This window comes from Bubalus kerabau, chromosome 3 (assembly GCF_029407905.1).
Source record: "Bubalus kerabau isolate K-KA32 ecotype Philippines breed swamp buffalo chromosome 3, PCC_UOA_SB_1v2, whole genome shotgun sequence".
NCBI classification, from domain to species: Eukaryota; Metazoa; Chordata; class Mammalia; order Artiodactyla; family Bovidae; genus Bubalus; species Bubalus kerabau.
Window position 1 is genome coordinate 112,000,380 of NC_073626.1, and position 20,440 is coordinate 112,020,819.

A 20,440-nucleotide genomic window follows, 5' to 3' on the forward strand; every position below is an offset into this window, starting at 1 on the left:
CATACAAGGTTTCTCCTGGGTGGGCACAAGTTGATCTCTGTACTCACCCACCAGTGGATTCTTTACCAGCTGAGCCACCAGGGAAGCCCTTCAAAGTTCATAGAGAAGCTTAAATGGGATCCAATCACAGATACCATCCAGAGGGTCTCAGTGACACACAACTCCTTCAAGGCTTGAAACAGTTTCTAGTGTGAGAATGGAGGGCAGAACACACTTTCCAGGGATAAAGGGAGGAAGTGAACGGTCTCCAAGTGCCTGGGTCCAGCCCACAGGTTAACCAACATCCTCTCAATGACCTCTTCCAACACTAACAGAACAAGTCCAGGGAATAATTAGTCCTAGGAAGCAAGATTAATGAGGATCAAGCTCAGAGAGTCTGACAAGCTTGGGATGCACAAGGAACAGAAACAAGCCACAGTGAGCAAGGTGAGAGTGGTAGGAACTGAAATGAGACTGAAGGCCAGCCCAAGGGTGGCTACAGAGCCCACAGAAAATGTTTGGATTTTTTGAAGATTTTTCTTTTTTTTATGTCGACAATTTTTAAAGTCTTTGTTGAATTTGTTACAATATTGCTTCTGTTTTATGTTTTGGATTTTGGCCTCAAGGCAAGTGAGATCTTAGATCCCCAGGGATAGAACCCACACCCCCTGCATTGGAAGGTGAAGTCTTAACCCCTGAACCATCAGGAAAGTCCCTGGATTTTTTTTTAAGTACATAATTGGAAACTAGGAGAGGGTGTGGAGCAGAGGAGTGGGGAGTGGCATAATCTGATATTTGTTTTTAAAAGATTGTTCCATCTCCTGTATGGGAAACAGATTATATCTCAGAAAAGAGACCAGTTAGGATATAAATACAACAGCTCTGGAAGGAGATCATGGTGGATGGAAACAAAGAGATGGTGAAATTGGGGAAGAGGGGACTATAATTTCAATTTCTTAGGACCTGAGAAAGCTGACAGAATCATTATACTTTAAAAATTGCTATATCAATGATCCCAACACAGGCCCTTATATTCCATCAATTATTTCACTGCTTTGAAGTAACATCTACCCTACTACATGGTTTCCCAAAGTTTCCTGATAATAAAAATCACTAGGAACTTACATAGACTGTCTGCACCCCTGGAGTTCCTACTCTGTAAGCTCAACTGGATCCAGAAATCTGTTTAACAAGTTCTCCAGGAGACTTTAATAGGCACACTGATGAACACTGGTGAAATATGTGAATTGCTACATACTCCACATTGATATAGATAGCTCCACCTCCCAGTGAAAAATTCAGTCCTCAGGACTAAGGATATTGAGGATATGGACAAAGACACTGCTTCCAGTTCCGGATTCAGTTCACAATTACACAAAGGCTTTAATAAAAAAGTTTCTGGATCAATAGATCAGAGTTGGATGTGTAATCTCTCTTCTCCTAGAGATTTTTTCTGTTTCCGCTTGCTTCTGCACTGGTTCAGATTCTTATTGTTTGTACTGATTTACATTTTTAAAATTCTATCAGGAATTCTATTGCTAGCTTAATCTTCATAGGACTCTGTATTGAAAATATTTCTTTCCCGCTTAGAAATTGTCTCTGGATTGCATTTTCTAGAAATGCCCCAAAATTTGGTTTGACATTCAGCAAAGCCTGCTGTGCGTGACTGGTTCCTACCTAACTTTCTAGTCTTCTGTGTTCCTATTCCCTTAAGAATCCCCCTTTTCTGACATATTTTTTTGCCAATTGTAACAAAAAGGAGCTCACATTTTTTCTTGTTGCTCAACATTGTTCTTTTCTTCATGCTAGAATTCTGCCTATTAAAACTTTCCCCCTACTTCAAGACAAACATGGGCCACTGGACCCAATTAACTGTCCCTGAACATTCAGCCAGAAATGATTTCCCCTTTACTTCAATCTCTATGGAATGATTGCCTGGGCCATTTCTATGATTTATAAGGCTCTATATTGTGGCTATGCATTTAATTTGCATTGCTGAGTGATGATAAGAATTATTTTTTCAGGAGGGTCTAACATATCTAATACATATTTATTTATATCACCCAACCTGCTTTACACAGATCAGGACTCTAGGTCTTCCACTGTGTTATCAGAAACCAGAGGGAGCTGTCTAAAGTGAAATCCTTGGGACTTCCCTGGTGGCTGAGACTCCATGCTTTCACAGCAGGGGGGGCTCAAACTCAGATCTTGCCTGCCCTTTATCAAGGCCAAAGGGAAAAAAGATTTTAAAAATAATAATAAAATATAAAAATAAAGTGAAAACCTAGAATCTCTCAGGAGCTCCCCATCACATATCGAATCTACCCATCCTCCATAGCCTAACATGCAAAGTATATCAAGACCGGGGATCCTGACTACTCTCTAGTCTCATCTCTTTTGATTCATCTCCTACTTGATGTTCTAGAAAAACCAAACTGCTTTTGTTTTTCCCAACATAACAAATAGAGTTTTTATCCATGCTCACACAGTCTTTTTCCATGAAATTCCCCTTACACTTTTTCAGCCTGTGAACTCTTTTCCATCCTGCTGGGTTCAGTTCAGTAGCCCCTTCCCCACCAACTCCATCCCTTGCACTACCGAGTTAGAACAGCTCCCAGGCTTCCCAGGCAGCACTCAAGGTAAAAAAAAAAAAAAAAAAAAAAAAAAACCTTCCAATGCAGGAGACATTAACACATGCAGGTTTGAGCCCTGTGTCGGGAACATCCCCTGGAGGAGGGCATGGCAACCCACTCCAGTATTCTTGCCTGGAAGGCCTGCTGGGCTACAGTTCATAAGGTTGCAAAGAGTCAGACTTAGCATGGACCTAGCATGGACTTAGCACACATGTGCAAACTTAGCACACATGCACACACTCTTTCTAACATAATTCAAGAACTGTATATAGATGTTCTCTTTACTAATTTCCCTACTTCCGAAAAGTCAAGGAATTTAGATTTTTTAATGTCCAGTATCTGAAAAAATCTGACTCTCAATCAATAAATATATCACTTCACAAGTATGCATCCAGTTAAATATATCCACATGAAAGAATAAATACAATGACAATGTTTCCTAGCTTTGTTTACATCCTTCCTGTATCCCAAGTCACTCTCTGATGTGTAGCCACGGTGAGATGCACAGCCTTAGACCATATATAATTGGCAGGAAGTAAAAATCAACTGAATTTCCCTGGCTTGGACAACACAGAATTCTAAGAAAAAGCAAAAATATCTAAACCGAAACGCTTAGTCAAAATTAAATTCAAGGAATTAAGCAACTTTGTTACTAGACTAGAGGTGTGAAACCTTCCAAAACAGTTTCTGGCTTGAATTGTGCCTACATATTCTATAGACCAACCTCACCCACTGAAAAATTAATCTCATTTTCACTTCTTTCAGACTCAGGAGGACACAGCTGTACTGATGTTCATCTCAATTTGAAGAAGCTTTATCTTTATTCAGTGTGAAGCAGCTGCCAAGAGACATGGCCTTTGAGAGAGGTAATAAGTTCATGAGCATCACCTGTGTCGTGCAAAACAATATTTGATATTTTGGAAATTTTAAACCGATTGGAAAGAACATATGAATTAAGTATCCAGCTTGTGGGTGAAAAGTTTTGCTGCAGAGTGATGAAGTGCACCATCCAGGTGATACATTTCAAACATTGCCTTCCAATGACACAAGGGAATCACAGAGCAAATGGAAGAGAGGAAATTATGACCCACTGGCCAGAATGGATTTGTAAGACAGAAATGCCACGCAAATATGTTCTATACTTATCATGGATACTGAGACTTTGGGCAAATAAAACAAATGCCGAAGTACAGATTTCTCTGTATATAATCACACTCTGTAGAACCAGGCCATGTTGGAAATTTGTGATATAATTTGGAAACTATTCTAAGAGAAAAAGTAATGTGGCTTACAGACTAATAGCCTAGTGTTTGTTGAGTGTATGTGTGTGTATGTGTGGTTAGTCTTTTTCTCTGCCCTTTTACAAATGTCTCACCCTTCTTCCTTATTTTCACATTATAGCTCTCTCCCTTTCTTCCTGATCTGTTTGATTCAAGAGCTGCTTGTGTGACTGTTAAGCAAAGCCCTTATGTTGTGCTCCAGAGGAGGTGCTTTCAGTTCTTGTCTGTCAAACAGGTGGCATATGCTCAGTGTAACAGAATTGCTACCCAGGGAAGGTACGCAGTGTCTAAGAATTAGAAAACCATTCTCCTAGACTCATCAAGGTTTGACCTTTAATAGAAGATAGTGTTTACTTTAAGGTGGTATTTATATGAGAAACTGGGAATGAAACTGAGTCATTTCATCTGGGAAAAAATGTAGAAAGAAAATAAACAGACAGAAAGAGAAAGACAAATACCATATGATATCAAAGTGCAGAATCTAAAATATGAAACAAATGAACTTATCTATGAAACAGAAACAGACCCACAGATATAGAAATGGATATGTGGTTGCCAAAGGTGAGGAGGGTTGGGGGAAGGATGGATCGGGAGTTTGGGATTAATAGATGCGAACTATTACATACAGAATGGATAAACAGCAAGGTCCTTTTATACAGCACAGGAAACTATATTCTATTAAATATAGTTTATTTATTATTATATAGCCTATTGAATTCCTGTTATAAATCATAATGGAAATGGATAAGAAAAAGAATATGTACACATATGTATGCAAATACCCATATGTATATGTGTTATACATACACATGTGTATATTTACATATGTGTCTGTGTGTGTATGTATATGAAATGGAATCACTTGGGTGTACACCAGAAACTAATACAAGATTGTAAATCAATTATACTTCAACTAAAAAAAAAAACTAAAAGTAAATAAATAAACTGAAAAGCTCCCAATACCAGGGGCTGTTCTTTACAAATGTCTATGAATTTACCTTTTGTAAAAACCCTTTAAAATCCATTTTATAAATGAGGAAAATAAGATATACATAAGTCAAAAAGCTGAGTCACTCAGCTTCTAAGTGACAGAGCTAGGATTTGAACCTAGGCAGTGTGACTTTGAAATCATGATTTAGCCTCTTAAAAAATGTATTATTTTAAACTTCTATAAAAGATCTTGATGGGGTGATGTAAGGATTCATAGACCCATAGGAAATTTCTAGCTGAGGTGGTATAACTCTTTCTGCTATAAAGAGTTTAAAGAAAATAGCATATGATTTTCTTTCTGAGATAATTATAAAGTAGTCTATCCTCTCAGAAGATTATTATACTGGTTAAATTTATTTGTGTCTTTTCTGTTATATTACAGCAAGTAATAACAAAATCCTCAATATTCTTTCAGCTCCACCTCTCATTTCAACCTTAGTTCTATTTCCAGCTTCAGTGCTAGCTATGTAGTTGACATCATCTCAAATGCACTTAGCTTTATTCACAAACTTGAACCTTTCTTGCTATTGGGCCCCATTCTAAGCATAACACAGGTAAGCTCACCATATAAATTTTTAATTTTCTAGTTCAGAAGGAGCTAAGTATTCATATACTCAGGTACTCAGAATACATAAGGCTTTTTAAGTATACAATGCTGCTTTCAATAAAGGCAACATGCATGTACAAGGGGAATCCTGGGAAAATTGGTCTAAGAGATATGAGTACAAGAAAAATCATACTAGACTAAAAGGCTGAATGAATTCCCATTAAAGGTAGTTTATTATTTCATTTTGCAAAGGACCAAAAACCATTATACCAAAACCCAAAATTACTCTGCAAATCTTGGATAAATTTCCTGTAAATATATGCCTTGTTACCTAGGTGAGAAAGTATGCAAAGATAAGCTAAAGTTTGTCCTCACTGGTAAAAGAAACACAACTCAAAGAGTGTGTCTTTTTTGCCAGGTCACATAACATGCAGAGCTACTCTAGGAGTGATTAGCCTAAAATATAAGCAAATGCAACTGAATTGACAAGAGTTTGGTAAGATTGGGCCCAAGAGAAATACACAGAAGGATAAGTGAAATGAAGTCGCTCAGTCGTGTCCGACTCTTTGCGACACTATGGACTGTAGCCTACCAGTCTCCTCCGTCCATGGAATTTTCCAGGCAACAGAGTGGGCTGCCATTTCCTTCTCCAGAGGATCTTCCTAATGCAGGAGAACCCAGGTCTCCTGCATTGCAGGCAGACGCTTTACTGTCTGAGCCACCAGGGAAGCCACAGAAGGATAAGGTGGTACTAAAGGAGACTGCAGGCCACAGGGAGAAATTAGCAGGTATGGAAGGACTGAACTTCCTTCCCAGACTCATCCCTCATAGCAGGGGAAAGAAATCCAGGCATTGGAAAGAAACAATTAATCATGGGGCCATTTGGTGTCAAGTCAATAAGGAATCTTGGTTATGTCAACCACAGTTCGGAAGTCAAGGATTAGGAAAAGATGTTTGAAGAAAAAGTGGATTATAAGCAGTCCACTTCTCTAAACTCTGCAATGGCTATGGGGGATGTCTGATAAGTCAGAGCCATTTAGCCTGTGCTCTTAAATTGTGCAAAAGGGAAAAGAAAACTACATAAGTTCTCACAGCACATGGGTTTCTACTGATTTTATATCATTACAAATTAGATGTATCACTAGAGAACTTAACCAACAGTCTGCCTGAATTTATGTGTAAATCTTCTATATTTATTTCAGAGGAAATAATGGGAAAGTTAACATATGTCATCAAAGGAGAATCACTTCCTGCTACCCTCAGCTCTGTCTCAATCACCCCAAATAGCAGGTAAAGACGATACCTTTATCATGAGATACAGTGCAGAGAAATAACTCATCTGCAGATGTCAATCGCTTAATTTTGCCACCTCCCCCCAAAATAATGATGGACAATTACTGAACACATTCTGTGTGGCCCAAGGATAAACAACCTCTCACAGAAACTCACAATTAAAGTTTAAGGCCAGTGTAACTGTAAGTAAATGATGAAACTTCTTTGTTCCATGTTTCTAGGTATTCATGGCCTGCTTCTCATAGTCCCGTTTATTTAGCTTCTGTTTACTTCCTCACTTCATATTTAACTTTGTGCATTGGCTTTGTGACCCACTTTGGACACCTTAATTTGGCTCTCCACTACAGCCAATGTCCACTACTTTCCTGGCCTCCCCTTCAAGAAATCACAATTTAATCTTCACATAAGAGATGCCTCTATACAGTTCTGATTATCCTCTCTAAGAGTTACACAGTCAAGAATAATAAGCAAATCACTATAAAAAATTTCTGTGTCTCCATGGTCAGAAGATGATCTAGCCATTCCCTCTAGGGTCTATAATGTTTCTTCTTCTTTGTTTCTTCTTCTTCTCCCAGGTCACACTGGCCAGAAAATACTATAAATCCATAGTCATATTTTCCAAACCAATATCTCTGGTTCCTTTCTCACTGGGATATATATGGAAAAACAATTTGTTTGAGAAATCACACTCACCAGGTGCCTTAAATGCATGTTAAGCAGCTACAGTAAAATACATTAGATGCTATATGACATCAACTATTTCTTCTTTTGTGGCTCACAGAAATACTTAATAGCTTATCTTTCTTTATTATGCTTCAATAATTGCTACACAGAAGTAGATAACATGCTCTTGGCTCACAGTTTCAATATATTATATAAACCACAGAATTGATTCTCTTGTGCTCTGATTTTATTGCAAGATCCCAAGTTATACTGCACATAATTTCAATTACTCCCATTTCATCACTTCCCTATCCCATCCCTCCAGGTTTCACAGACTGGGATTTACCTAGAAGACAACTCTAGTGTCTTTTCTCTTCTTTTCCTCTGTTCCCTATTGAATGGCTACCCACTAAGCCTTTTTACATAAACTCTGGCTTCTCTGATAGCTCAGACAGTAAAGAATCTGCCTGCAATGCTGGAGACCCGGGTTCGATTCCTGAGTCAGGAAGATTCCCCTGGAGAAGGGAATGGCTACTCACTTCAGTATTCTTGACCAGAGAATTCACTGGACAGAGGAGCCTGGTGAGCTACAGTCCATGTGGTTGCAGAGAGTGAGCATGACTGAACGAGTAACACTTTCTTCCCTTAAGACAAGTTCCTTCTTCATCAGACAGTACTATGGGTGACTGTGTACAGATATATTATGCCCTTCAATAGAAACTTTAGAGATTATTGTACTGGATCCAGATAAACCTCAATACTGTGATTTTTAAAAATTTTTAAATCTACTAGTTAGGATGTGGAAGGTCTCATGCTTGTGAACTCTCACCACCATACAATCCCCAAAACCTAAAGGACTTCCAGTCTCACAAGATGATAATCCACTCCAGCCTTTACTTTTCTTTGTACATAATTCTAGATTTCAATGTTTTAAAAACAAGAATGTGAAGAAACAGGAAAATATGATTGTGACCTACAATCAAGAGAAAAATCAGTTAATAAAGATAGATGGCTCACATACTGGAATCACAAAATAAGAAATAAAAAAGACTGATAAGTTTGTATAACAATCTACAGAATACTATAAATGAAATGAGCAAAGAAATGTGAAATTTCAGGAGAGATTTTAAAAATATAAAAGAAAACCCCCAAAAAAAAAAATCCTGGAAACTAATAAATAAATACCTGAAATAAAATATTCACTGAATGTGTTTAAGAGCATATTGAACACAACAGAAGAAAGGATCAATAAACTTAAATATAAAAAATTAGAAATCACTCATGCTAAACTATAGAAAAAAATGTTTAAAATAATTATTGTAGTACAACAACATTAAGTGAGCTTCCCAGGTGACACAGTGGTAAAGAACCTTCCAGTGGTAAAGAACCTTCCAGTGGTAAAGAACCTGCCTGCCAGTGCAGGAGACGTAAGGGACATGAGTTCGATTCCTGGGTCAGGAAGAACCCCTGGAGGAGGGCAGAGAAACTCACTCCATTATTCTTGCCTGGAGAATCCTATGGACAGAGGATCCTGGCAGACTACAACCCATAGCATCACAAAGAGTTGGATATGACTGAAGTGAAGCAGCAATATTAAGTAGTCAAATATACATTTTTGACATCTCAGGAAGAAAGTAGAGGAAAATGACACAGAAGAGATATTAGGCAAAGTAAGACTACAACCTCTCCAAATTAATCACAAACATCAAATCAGAGATCCAGAAAGGCTAGTAATAGAATAAATACAAAGAATATTCTATGTTTTCAAATAGAATAAATACAAAGAAAACCACACCTAAGAATTTCATAGTCAAATGACTTAAAACCAAAATAAAGTCATAAAAGAATTCAAAGAAAAGACACACTAAAACAGGGGATACATGATAAAACTGAGAGATAATTTCTTAAATGTAATAAAATATTAATTTTATTATATTGGGGAATCTGGGTTAAAAGGATATTTAAATTCATTTGACAGTTCTTGTAGTTTTTCTGTCAATTTGAAATTATCTAAAAACTAATTATGAAACTCTTAAAAAAGTAGAAAACTATTCTTTAAAAAGTCCAGTAAAAGTACTTAAAAATACCCAAATATTAACAGAGTTCATAATGTATGGGATTATGAGGGATATTTTATTTTATAAGTTTTCAAAAGTACTTTATAATTAGAAAGAAATATCTGTTCATGAACTCAAGCTATTACTATCAATATTAAGAAAATACCTATGATATCCTCAGTATTAATCTAGGTACTTTAAGAATGCTTTTAAAAAATGTCAGTACGGGGAGAGGGACAAACAAATGTGGATAAATGAGAAGGAATAATGAGACTTTTGGTACTGGTAAACATTTTTACTAATGACTTAAAATATTGACAGAACGTTGGGAGTAAAGGAAAGGGAAGGAAATAAAAGGAAATGAAATGGAGGAAGGAGGCAAGGGGAGGAACATAAAATGGGAAAAATAAACCACACATAATCTAACTAGAAATAAACTTGTGAAGCTATAATAATCCCAGACAAATTAAACTTCAAGTCAAGTAGTGGATCACTTCAAAAGGATAAAAGGGTTAAGTTCAGTTCAGTCACTCAGTAGTATCTGACTCTTTGCAACCCCAAAAGGGGATAAAGTAAAATATAATACAGGAAGCAAAAATTCACAGCAGTAAAGGGCCATTTTCATCTCTTTCAATACATGCACACAATTTGAATTAGTAAGAATATTTAAATCAAATTAATACAATTGACATTTATATAACACTACAATGATGACTGCAGCCATGAAATTAAAAGACGTTTACTCCTTGGAAGGAAAGTTATGACCAACCTAGATAGCATATTCAAAAGCAGAGACATTACTTTGCCAACAAAGGTCTGTCTAGTCAAGGCTATGGTTTTTCCTGTGGCCATGTATGGATGTGAGAGTTGGACTGTGAAGAAGGCTGAGCGCCAAAGAATTGATGCTTTTTAACTGTGGTATTGGAGAAGACTCTTGAGAGTCCCTTGGACTGCAAGGAGATCCAACCAGTCCATTCTGAAGGAGATCAGCCCTGAGATTTCTTTGGAAGGAATGATGCTAAAGCTGAAACTCCAGTACTTTGGCCACCTCATGTGAAGAGTTGACTCATTGGAAAAGACTCTGATGCTGGGAGGGATTGGGGGCAGGAGGAGAAGGGGACGACAGAGGATGAGATGGCTGGATGGCATCACTGACTCGATGGACGTGAGTCTGAGTGAACTCCGGGAGATGGTGATGGACAGGGAGGCCTGGCATGCTGCGATTCATGGGGTCGCAAAGAGTCGAACACGACTGAGTGACTGAACTGAACTGATACCCAAAACAAGAACAGAATACACATTTTTTTTCCAAATCACATGGAGCATTCACTGAAATATATCATATACTGTATACAGCACAGTAGTGTGTGTGTGCTCAGTCATGTCCAACTCTTTGCAACCTCATGGACTGTAGCCCACCAGGCTCCTCTGTCCATGGAATTTTCCAGGCAAGAAAACTGGAGTGGGGTGCCATTTCCTTCTCCAGGGGATCTTCCCAGCCCAGGAATAGAACCCCTGTCTCTAGCATTGCAGGTGGATTCTTTACTTGATGGAAGTACAAGTCTCAATAAAATTCAAAGATCTGAAATTATCTATAGTATATTCTCTTAATACAATAAAATTAAATTAAAATCAATGATATTCAGATATATAAAAAATACGGAAAACAACTAATCCTCTTTTAAATAACCTATGAACCAAAGACAATACTAAAAGTGAGTTTAGAAATTATTACAGAAGGCAATGGCACCCCACTCCAGTACTCTTGCCTGGAAAATCCATGGACAGAGGAGCCTGGTATGCTGCAGTCCATGGGGTCGTGAAGAGTCAGACATGACTAAGAGACTTCACTTTCACTTTTCACTTTCATGCATTGGAGAAGGAAATGGCAACCCACTCCAGTGTTCTTGCCTGGGGAATCCCAGGGACTGGGGAGCCTGGTGGGCTGCCGTCTACGGGGTTGCACAGAATTGGACACAACTGAAGTGACTTAGCAGCAGCAGCAAAGCTAATTATAACTCAAAAGACACAATGTATGGGAAGCAGGTAAACAATTTCAAGAGTAAATACTATAGCTTTAAATGAGGGAAAAGAGAAAGTTAAAATTACCAATCTAGAACTTTCACCTTAAGGAGCCAGTAAAACAATAAAATAACTCAGGAAAAAAAAAAAAGAGAGAGAGAGAGAGAGAGAGAGAGAGAAAAGAAATAACAAATGCAAGAGCAAAAATTAATATAATAGAAAAAATACTAATAAAAAATAAAAGAAAAAACTTTGAAACTGTTTAAAAACTGACAACATCTAGGTAGGCAGATAAAAAAAGAAAGGACACAAATGATTCACAGAAGGAATAAAAACAATACATTGCTATATACTATATAAATACGAAAAAGTAAAGATTATGAAAAAAAAACTTTGTCAATAAATGTGAAAGCTTATACACAATGGATAAGTTTGTCATAAAACATTGTCATAAAACTGACACAAAAAGGAAAAATCTCAGATTTCTGTTAAAGAAATCATAGTAAACTCTACCCACCTAACAAAAACCTTCAAGGTCCAGCTAACTTCAGTGATAAATTGTGTCAAATATTTGTTGTTGTTGCTGTTTAGTCGCTGAGGCATGTCCAGTTCTTTGTGACCCCATGGACTGTAGCCGCCATGCCCATGGGATTTCCCAGGCAAGAATACTGAAGTGGGTTACCATCTCCTTCTCCAGAGGACCTTCCCGATCCAGGGGTTGAACCCTCATTTCCTGCATTGGCAGGAGGATTCTTTACCACTGAGCCACCAGGGAGAATAAATAATGCCAATCTTATACTAACGCTATAAGAAAAGAAGAGAAGGAATACTTCCCAATTCATTTCATAAGACTAATATAACTCTGTTACCAAAATATGAAAAGTGTTTTACAAGAAAAAATTATAGACCACCAACACTTATGATGCAAAAATCCTTAAACAAAATATAAAATAATAAAATCCAGTGACTTATAAAAAGGCTAATTCATAATGATCTAGTGGGAATTATCCCAAGATGCAATGGTGTTTTAACATTCGAAACGAAATCATTTGGAATTTTATATTAATAAAAGAGTAGGAAAAGGCCTAAGTTATTCAACTGAAGCAGAAAAAGTACTTGACAACATTTAATGAATATGATAAAAACTCTCATCACATAAGTAGAACATCTTAAATCTATTAGAGGACATCTATGAAGAATCTACAGTTAAAGTATACTTAATGTAAAAGCTTTGAAGGCTTACCGCCTAGGGTCCTGTGAGCAAAGCAAGAATTTCTGCTCTTTTCATTTCTATTCATATTTGTATGGAGGAACAAAGGCAAGAAAAAAGAACAGAAATCGCTACCTAAGTTCAAGTCCTGGATCTTTTATTCACAGCTGTGTTACCTTGGGCAATTTACTTACTCTTTGTTGTGATTCTATTTATTCATCTATAACAATCTGTATCTCATAGAATTTGAAAAAAAATTTAAATAATGAACATTTGTAAAGAAAAAAATAGATTGGAAAAGCAAGAAGTAAAACTTCTTTTATTAGTATAAACTTGATTCTTTACATAATCAAAAAATGACTACCAAATTAATAGAATTAATATATAAAATTTAAAATTCACAAACTCCAATATTTATTTCATTTTTTTAAATAATTTTGTTTATTTTTCATTTTTGGCTGCACTGGGTCTTTGTCACGGTGCTTGGCATTTCTCCAGCGGGGGCTCCTCCTCTTCGCGACGCGCTGGCTTCTCATTGCGGCTGCTTCCCTCAGGCAGCACAGGTTCTGGCATGTGGGCTCCGGAGTTGTGGTTTGTGGGCTTAGTTGCTCTACGGCATGTGGGATCTTCCCAGACCGGGAATTGAGCCCGTGTTCCCTGCACTGGAAAGTAGATTGCTATCTACTGGACCACCAGGGAAGTCCCTATTTATTTCTGTTTTATATATTAATAATAAACTGGAAATGTTTTAATAATTAAAAAATTATTTTAAATTATTAAAAAAATTTAAACACGATTGCATACAAAAAATAAAATATCATATCATTATTACAACATCAGTAGGAATTATTTTAGTATAAATCTGCAAGATTTACACTAAAACTACAAGAATATTGAGAGAAATTTTTAAAGACCTAAAGAGTTGGATTGAAACCCTCAATATTGTTAAAATTTTATTTCTCTCCAAATTGATCTATAAACTCAAAACAATTTCAGGCACAATCCTATTGGGATTTTTTGTACAAAATGACCAGACTTTAATTTTTATGGCAATTCAAAGGAACTTAGAAAGTAAAAACCATCTGGAAAAAGGCGATGGAAATACACTAAGTGTTTTCAAGAGTTACTTTAAAGCTACAGAAACTAAGACATTTGGCATTAGCATATGGATAGAAAAATAGATCAATGGGACAGAATAGCTCTGGAGTCACATACATACATCAATTGATTTCAACAAAACTTTCAAGATAATATTGAGGAAAAAAGTCTTTTCAACATATAATGTTAAAACAACCAGATATTCATATAGGTGGAAAAAATGAACTCCACCACTTACCTCATACTGTACATCAAAATTAATTCCAAGTGAATCAAAGACCCAAATGTGGAAACTAACAACATAAAGTATCTAGATGAAAACACAAGAAATTATCTTTGCTCAGAAATTGCAAAAATTTCTCAGAAAGAAACCACATCAACAAAATAAACTTCATCAAGATTTAAAACTATTTCTCTTCAAAAGGCAAACCACATATTGGAATAATACATTCTTAATACATATATATGACAGAGAACTTACATCCAAAATATATTTTTTAAAGCCTCTTGGAATCCAGTAATGAGGAATAAACAAGCCGTTTAAAAATGAACATGAACTTGAACAGACAATATACCAATAATAATCAAATGGCCAATAAACATATTAAAAGATGTCCAAAATCATTAGTAATTGGAGATATGCAAATCTGAACAAGGATAAAATGCTCCACACATACTAAAATGGATAAAATTTAAAAGACTGACCATACTAAGTGCTGGAGCAGATGTGGAATAACTAGAATTCTCCTCTGGTTTTGGTAGGCATGTGAAACGGTAATCCCTTTGAAAACCAGTGTTGAAAGATTAACTGGAGCATTTTAAGAATTTATCTGATAAAAAAATTGACTCAAATAAGGCAGCACCAAAGAGAAGTGGTTAGGAGTACTCTGGGGACAGGAGCTCAGGGAGAGACTTTCACAGAGAAAAGGCAGAGGAAAGTAAGAAAATGATTGGCTGTTGCTGAAAGCCTGGCTAGTTCTTTGTGATTGGTCATTTTTACCATTTTAGTTTCACAACCTGAAGGCATTTACACGATTAGATTTTGGTTTGTCTACATGGGCTGCCAAAGCATCAGTGTCGTCTCAATCAAATGACATCCTTGTTTAATTAATTTAGAAATTTTCTTAGAAAATTAAACATACATTTACTACATGACCCAGCAATCCTATCATAGGAATTTACTCAAAAGAAAAAAAAATGCATGTTCACACAGACTTATTTATAAATGTTCATAGCAGCTTCATTCACAATACCTCCAAACTGGGAGCAACCCAAGTACGCATCAACTGCTGAATGGTGAAACAAAACTAATCAAAAATAAAAGGAATAACAAATTGATACATACAATAGCCAAATCTCAGAGCATTACGGAGAGTAAATCAAGCTTGACACAAGAGTACATGTCATATGACTTAAATTTTATAAAGCTGTAAGGCAACTAAGTTATGGTAACAGTAATCAGATCAGCTCATAACAATGATGGAAAATATGGGAATTGCCTACAAAGGAGCGTACAAGGGACATTTTAGAATGATAGAAAGATTGGATATCTTGAATAGGGTATCAGTAACATGGGTGTATTTGCTTGTCAAAACTTATCCAACTGTGCTCTTAACAGTGTATGCATTTTCTTGTGTGTAAATAAATAATCACTTCAATAAAGTGATTGAAGGTTAGAGAGGCAGGGAGGGAAGGAAAGAGAAAGAGAGGACCGCAAATAGATATTCTTTATACAAACAGACCCCAGGTTGATTTCCAGATGTATGTATCTAAATTCTTCAGATCCCTGTAATTCTCTACAGCTTTGAAAAGGCTGTTTCCCATTCTGAGAGTAAATTGGGAAAAACCACTTTAATAGATCTGTCAACAAACCCAAACCCACCTGTATTTAAAGAGAAACCGATTTGAACATTCTACAACCACATGCAGATCCTGCCTTGCTTGAAGGGGTCTGCCTGGCAATGCCATAATACATAACTCTGTTTCAAATGAGATTGTAGTTACCGAGGCAGAACAGGATCATTTTCTATGCTTATTTGCATTAGCCAATAGTCAGACTGGCCTTGGGGCCCAGAGCTATTTGTGGAAGGCTCTGTGGTCTACTGAGCTGATAAAAATGACATGGCTTTCTGTATACATAGAGATAACTTTTTGATAACTTAGCATCACTAACCAATTCTGCTACAAAGAGATTTAGACAAGCACAGTCTCACTGTCTGATTAGAATGGATTTATAATCGAACATGGATAATGTGGGCATGTAGAGGATTTTTAAAAGACACAATAGAAATACTAACCAATACACAAAATGATGTATTTCAGTTCTTTATGTAAACAAATTTTTAACCGATATATTTGAGATTAGTGAATGTGGGAATAGTCATAGAGAATTAAATGCCTTAATAAAAATATATAATTTTGTTGCTGCTTTATTTATTGAGTGAAAAAGTATAGCATCAAAGAATGAAATTAACATCTGAAAAATTAGAACAAAGGTGGCTGCAAAAGTGTTGGGGGAAAATGTGAACTTGAATGTTGAAACATGGATTTATAGGTAACTGGCACCATTCCTCACCCATTTGCCCACATGTAGAAGAAACTCTGGGATCTCACTGGGGATGTGAAGTGTAAAGGCCAAACAGTGTGACTTTTGATTTCACGATGCACACTGGTGTCATGAGAGGAGATGAGGCAGCATGTCAAGCCCAGTTTACAGGAGATCACCATCACAAAAGCTTACACATTCATCTAAACATCATTCACAAGCCCCCCTCGGTTTAGTTCTCCTAATATTGCCTTAACTCGCCACATACATTGGAGAAGGAAATGGCAACCCACTCCAGTGTTCTTGCCTGGAGAATCCCAGAGATGGAGGAGCCTTGTAGGCTGCCATCTATGGGGTCGCACAGAGTCGGACACGACTGAAGCGACTTAGCAGCAGCAGCAGCAGCCCAGAAATAAAACCTTTATTCTCAGTTTGAAGTTGTTGCTCTTTGGAGCTCATCTGTAATGATGCTCTTCACTTCCTATTAACCACGGTGGTCCTCTTGGGATTTCTCAGGCATTCCAATCATAATCCTGTCTCTTGCCAAATAAAATGTTCTTTCTCCAGAGAGCCACAAGATTTGATCCCTCATCTCCTTTGGTTTTTGTTCAAGTGTCGTCTTACTGGGACACTCCCAAACCACCCTTTTATAAACCTCCTAAGCACCTAGCATCTTCTTAGTTCCTTTCCCACTTAACTCTTCCTCATCACCATCTCTCACTTCTGAAATGCAGACTCCATAATAAAGATATTTGTTTTGCTTATTGCTAGTCCCCTAGCATCTAGAATTGAGTCATGCTCATCACAGGCACGCCATCATTATATAGAGTGAATGTTTTCACCAGTGTGACCTGAAAATCTGTAAGTTTCTATAACACAATGATTCTCAGGCAACTACACATTAGCATTGCCCTAGATTGCCATGGTGCAGCCCTGGCCAAATGAATTTGCATCAGTGTATGAGGCTCAGGTAAGTAAGTGTGATTTGAAAGGTGGTTCAGACAGTAAACAATCTGCCTGTAATGCAGGAGATTCGGGTTCAATACTTGGGTTGGAAAGACCCTCTGGAGAAGGGGATGGCAACCCATTTCAGTATTCTTGCCTAGAGAATTTCAAGGACAGAGGAGACTGGTGGGCTACAGTCTATGAGTTCAAACTCTATGACTCAGCAACTAAAGGGGGAAGGAGGACTCAATAAAAACTTAGTCAAAATTGAAGACACATGGGCAAAGCAAGGTATTGAAAAAGAAAGTCAGCATGAATAAAAGCAGGATTTTCCTTCTTAGTTTTTTTAAAAAATTATTCTCTTTTTAATTATCTTTACATTGTTACTGAAAAAGATATATGTGCATATAATTAAAATCATAAAATAAATCAATAGTAAAGAAGACTAATCTGGAAGAGAACGTATCCCTCCTGCCTTATACACCTAGCCCCTAGTCCTTCTCTGTCTAGAAGCAAAATCTGCTATATAGTTCCAGAAATAATCTATATGCCTAGATATGTATTTGCCTAAAAATGTAGCAAACAGCATTAAATGCATGAATTCCACTTCTCTCAGATTTCACATGTGCCCTTCACACACATATACTAAGGGGCTAAATAAGCAATCTTATCCTCTACCATATTTTTTTTAACCTACATATCTATTAAGTGCAGGGTTCTAGTTGTGGAATAGCACTATTAATAATCATAGCAGATACTAAATTAAAGCTTATGACACGCCTAGTTCCAATTCCAGCCATTTTGAAATCAGAAATGCCCAGAAGCCCCATGTTCAGTGTTGCATACATAAAATAGGATTCTCTGAGAAATAAAGTCTGAAACTAGAGATCCTTGGAAACCCAGTTGCTCATGTGAGAAAAAGAAGCACACTACTTTTAGGCATTCATTATTATTCTTGAGGTTGTAAGAGATGCCATTGTGAAAAAAAGATAGGGTCTTCACTGGCCTTCATTAATATAAGGCTAGAAGTGTGCATTCTATGTTGCTAATTTCTACCCTTTGGGTGGAAAAAAAGGAGAAGGTAGACATCCTAGTGGCGCTTCCATATTAATCTCTTACCTAGAAAATTGGTAAATAAAGACAAGGGACTTCAGCTGTAAGCTTTGTGATGTCATCATAAGTCTCAGTCTTCTCATCAGTAAAATGGAGTGCAGGGTTCTAGTTTAGACCCTGCACTTAAATCTCAGAGGGCTGCTGTGAAAATCAGGTATTAAAACAGTAGGAACACAGAGAAAGAGTTCACTAAAGTATTAGCTACAACCATAAATGATTTGCAACAAAACCTTTCAGGGATGAGGATTTATCTGTTAATAACCTGGAAAAGGAATAAGACAGAGATCTCAGCGCACAGTGTCTAGATAATACTGCGCATAAGAGGCCCCGAAAGGCAGGCTGGATGGTGCAACAGGCTGGCTGAGTCATAAATTAGCTGCACTGAAACAAAAGTCATGGAACAGGTTTGGGCCCGAGGATAGTCTCTATATTTAGGAGTAGAGCCACCTAGGCAGGGGTTCTGGATAATAACCCAATAAAGTAGGCTGAATACAGATTCACCTTGAGATGAAGTGAATTGCTCAAATTTACAAAGCAAGTCAGTGGCTAAAACAGGTTAAGCCATCCTTTCTGAAGACAGGATCCACTGACCAACCTTAATGAGATTCTGGGAATATAAGTGGAGGCAGTGCTCTTTATTCAGAAGAATGCCAAGTTTTCGGTCAATTTCTCCCTTAATAATAGATTTGCTGTTCAGTCTCAAAGTCGTGTCTGACTCTGCGACCCCATGAAGTGCAGTATGCCAGGCTTCCCCATCCTTCACCATCTCCTGGAGCTTGCTCAAACTCATGTCCGTTGAGTCAGTGATGCCATCCAACCATCTCATCCTCTGTCGCCCCCTTCTCCTTTTGGGGAGGGGATGTATTGAGGTGATCCTCCTTCACACCTGGCCCCTCATCCCCTGCCTCAGCAGCCAACCAATCTCACAAGGTCTTGGTAGGAAAAGGGTAAAATGGCCACCCTTTGTAGACACTCCATCCAGTCCTGGAGGAACCACGTGTGGAATCATAAGTGGACATGGGACAGTGACACCTTTGTCATATACCTGCACAAATCTCTCCTTAAAATTTTGGCCATTAATCCAAATTAAAAAAAAAAATTCTTAGTAAAGGCCTTTGTTTCATCACTAAGCAACTGCTTTGAATATGTTAACCCTAGGCTGCTTTTGTCACACTTTGATACTCATATATGTTTATATGCTGTAAATTACATTTACTTAAACACATTATGATTTCTGTAAACAGAAACTACTCATGGTTGTTATGATTTCAAATAGACATAGTTGTACATAGACAACTCCATTAGAATACAGTTTTTGCTTTATGTTCTTGGGCTTCAGTTTCCTCATCTCCAACTGTGGGGCATTAGATTCCTTCCACCTCTAGAATTCTATGAATCTGTGTGATTCCTCTTGGTAGATCTGTGAGAGCTTAGCTAAGTTGGCACTTGATTTCCCCAAATTCCCTTTGTGGCACAGCTCCTGATTAGCATGGGGCTAAGAGATCTTCTACGGCTTCCCTGGTGGCTCAGAGGTTAAAGCGTCTGCTTGGAATGTGGGAGACCCAGGTTCGATCCCTGGGTAGGGAAGATCCCCTGGAGAAGGAAATGGCAACCCACTCCAGTACTCTTGCCTGGAAAATCCCATGGAGGGAGGAGCCTGGTAGGCTACAGTCCATGGGGTCACAAAGAGTAGGACACAGAAGACTGAGTGACTTCACTTCACTTCACTTCAAGAGATCTTCTGCAAGTGATTGAAAGAAGAGGTACAGTGGCCCTGGAGCTTCTTATACTGGGTGGAGTCAGAGTAGGACACGAGATACTTTTTCAGCACAGAGACATCATGTTTATCTCTTGGCTCACTTTATTGGTGTGGGGCAGCCTAAGGGCCCAGAGAAATTCCAACTCCTTCTAGATCTTTTTTCAGTTTCTCTAACTTCATGGTTAAGGTGTGTTTAGCTTCATAACATAGGGTATGCCCTTCTCCTGTAGGACACTCCCATCATAGAAGATAGAGGCTTCGAGGCAGTGAGAGACCATACAGGTTCCAGTCTGTCATGGGAGCTCC

At 37.6% G+C, this 20,440-nt stretch overlaps 1 non-coding gene across 1 annotated transcript; it reads left to right on the top strand.

Annotated features, from left to right (window-relative positions):
• Positions 1 to 19,890: 19,890 nt before the first annotated feature.
• TRNAS-GGA (transfer RNA serine (anticodon GGA)) lies at positions 19,891 to 19,962 on the top strand. Its single transcript has one exon. It is a non-coding gene; the product is annotated as a tRNA-Ser (tRNA).
• The last annotated feature ends 478 nt before the right edge of the window (positions 19,963 to 20,440 follow it).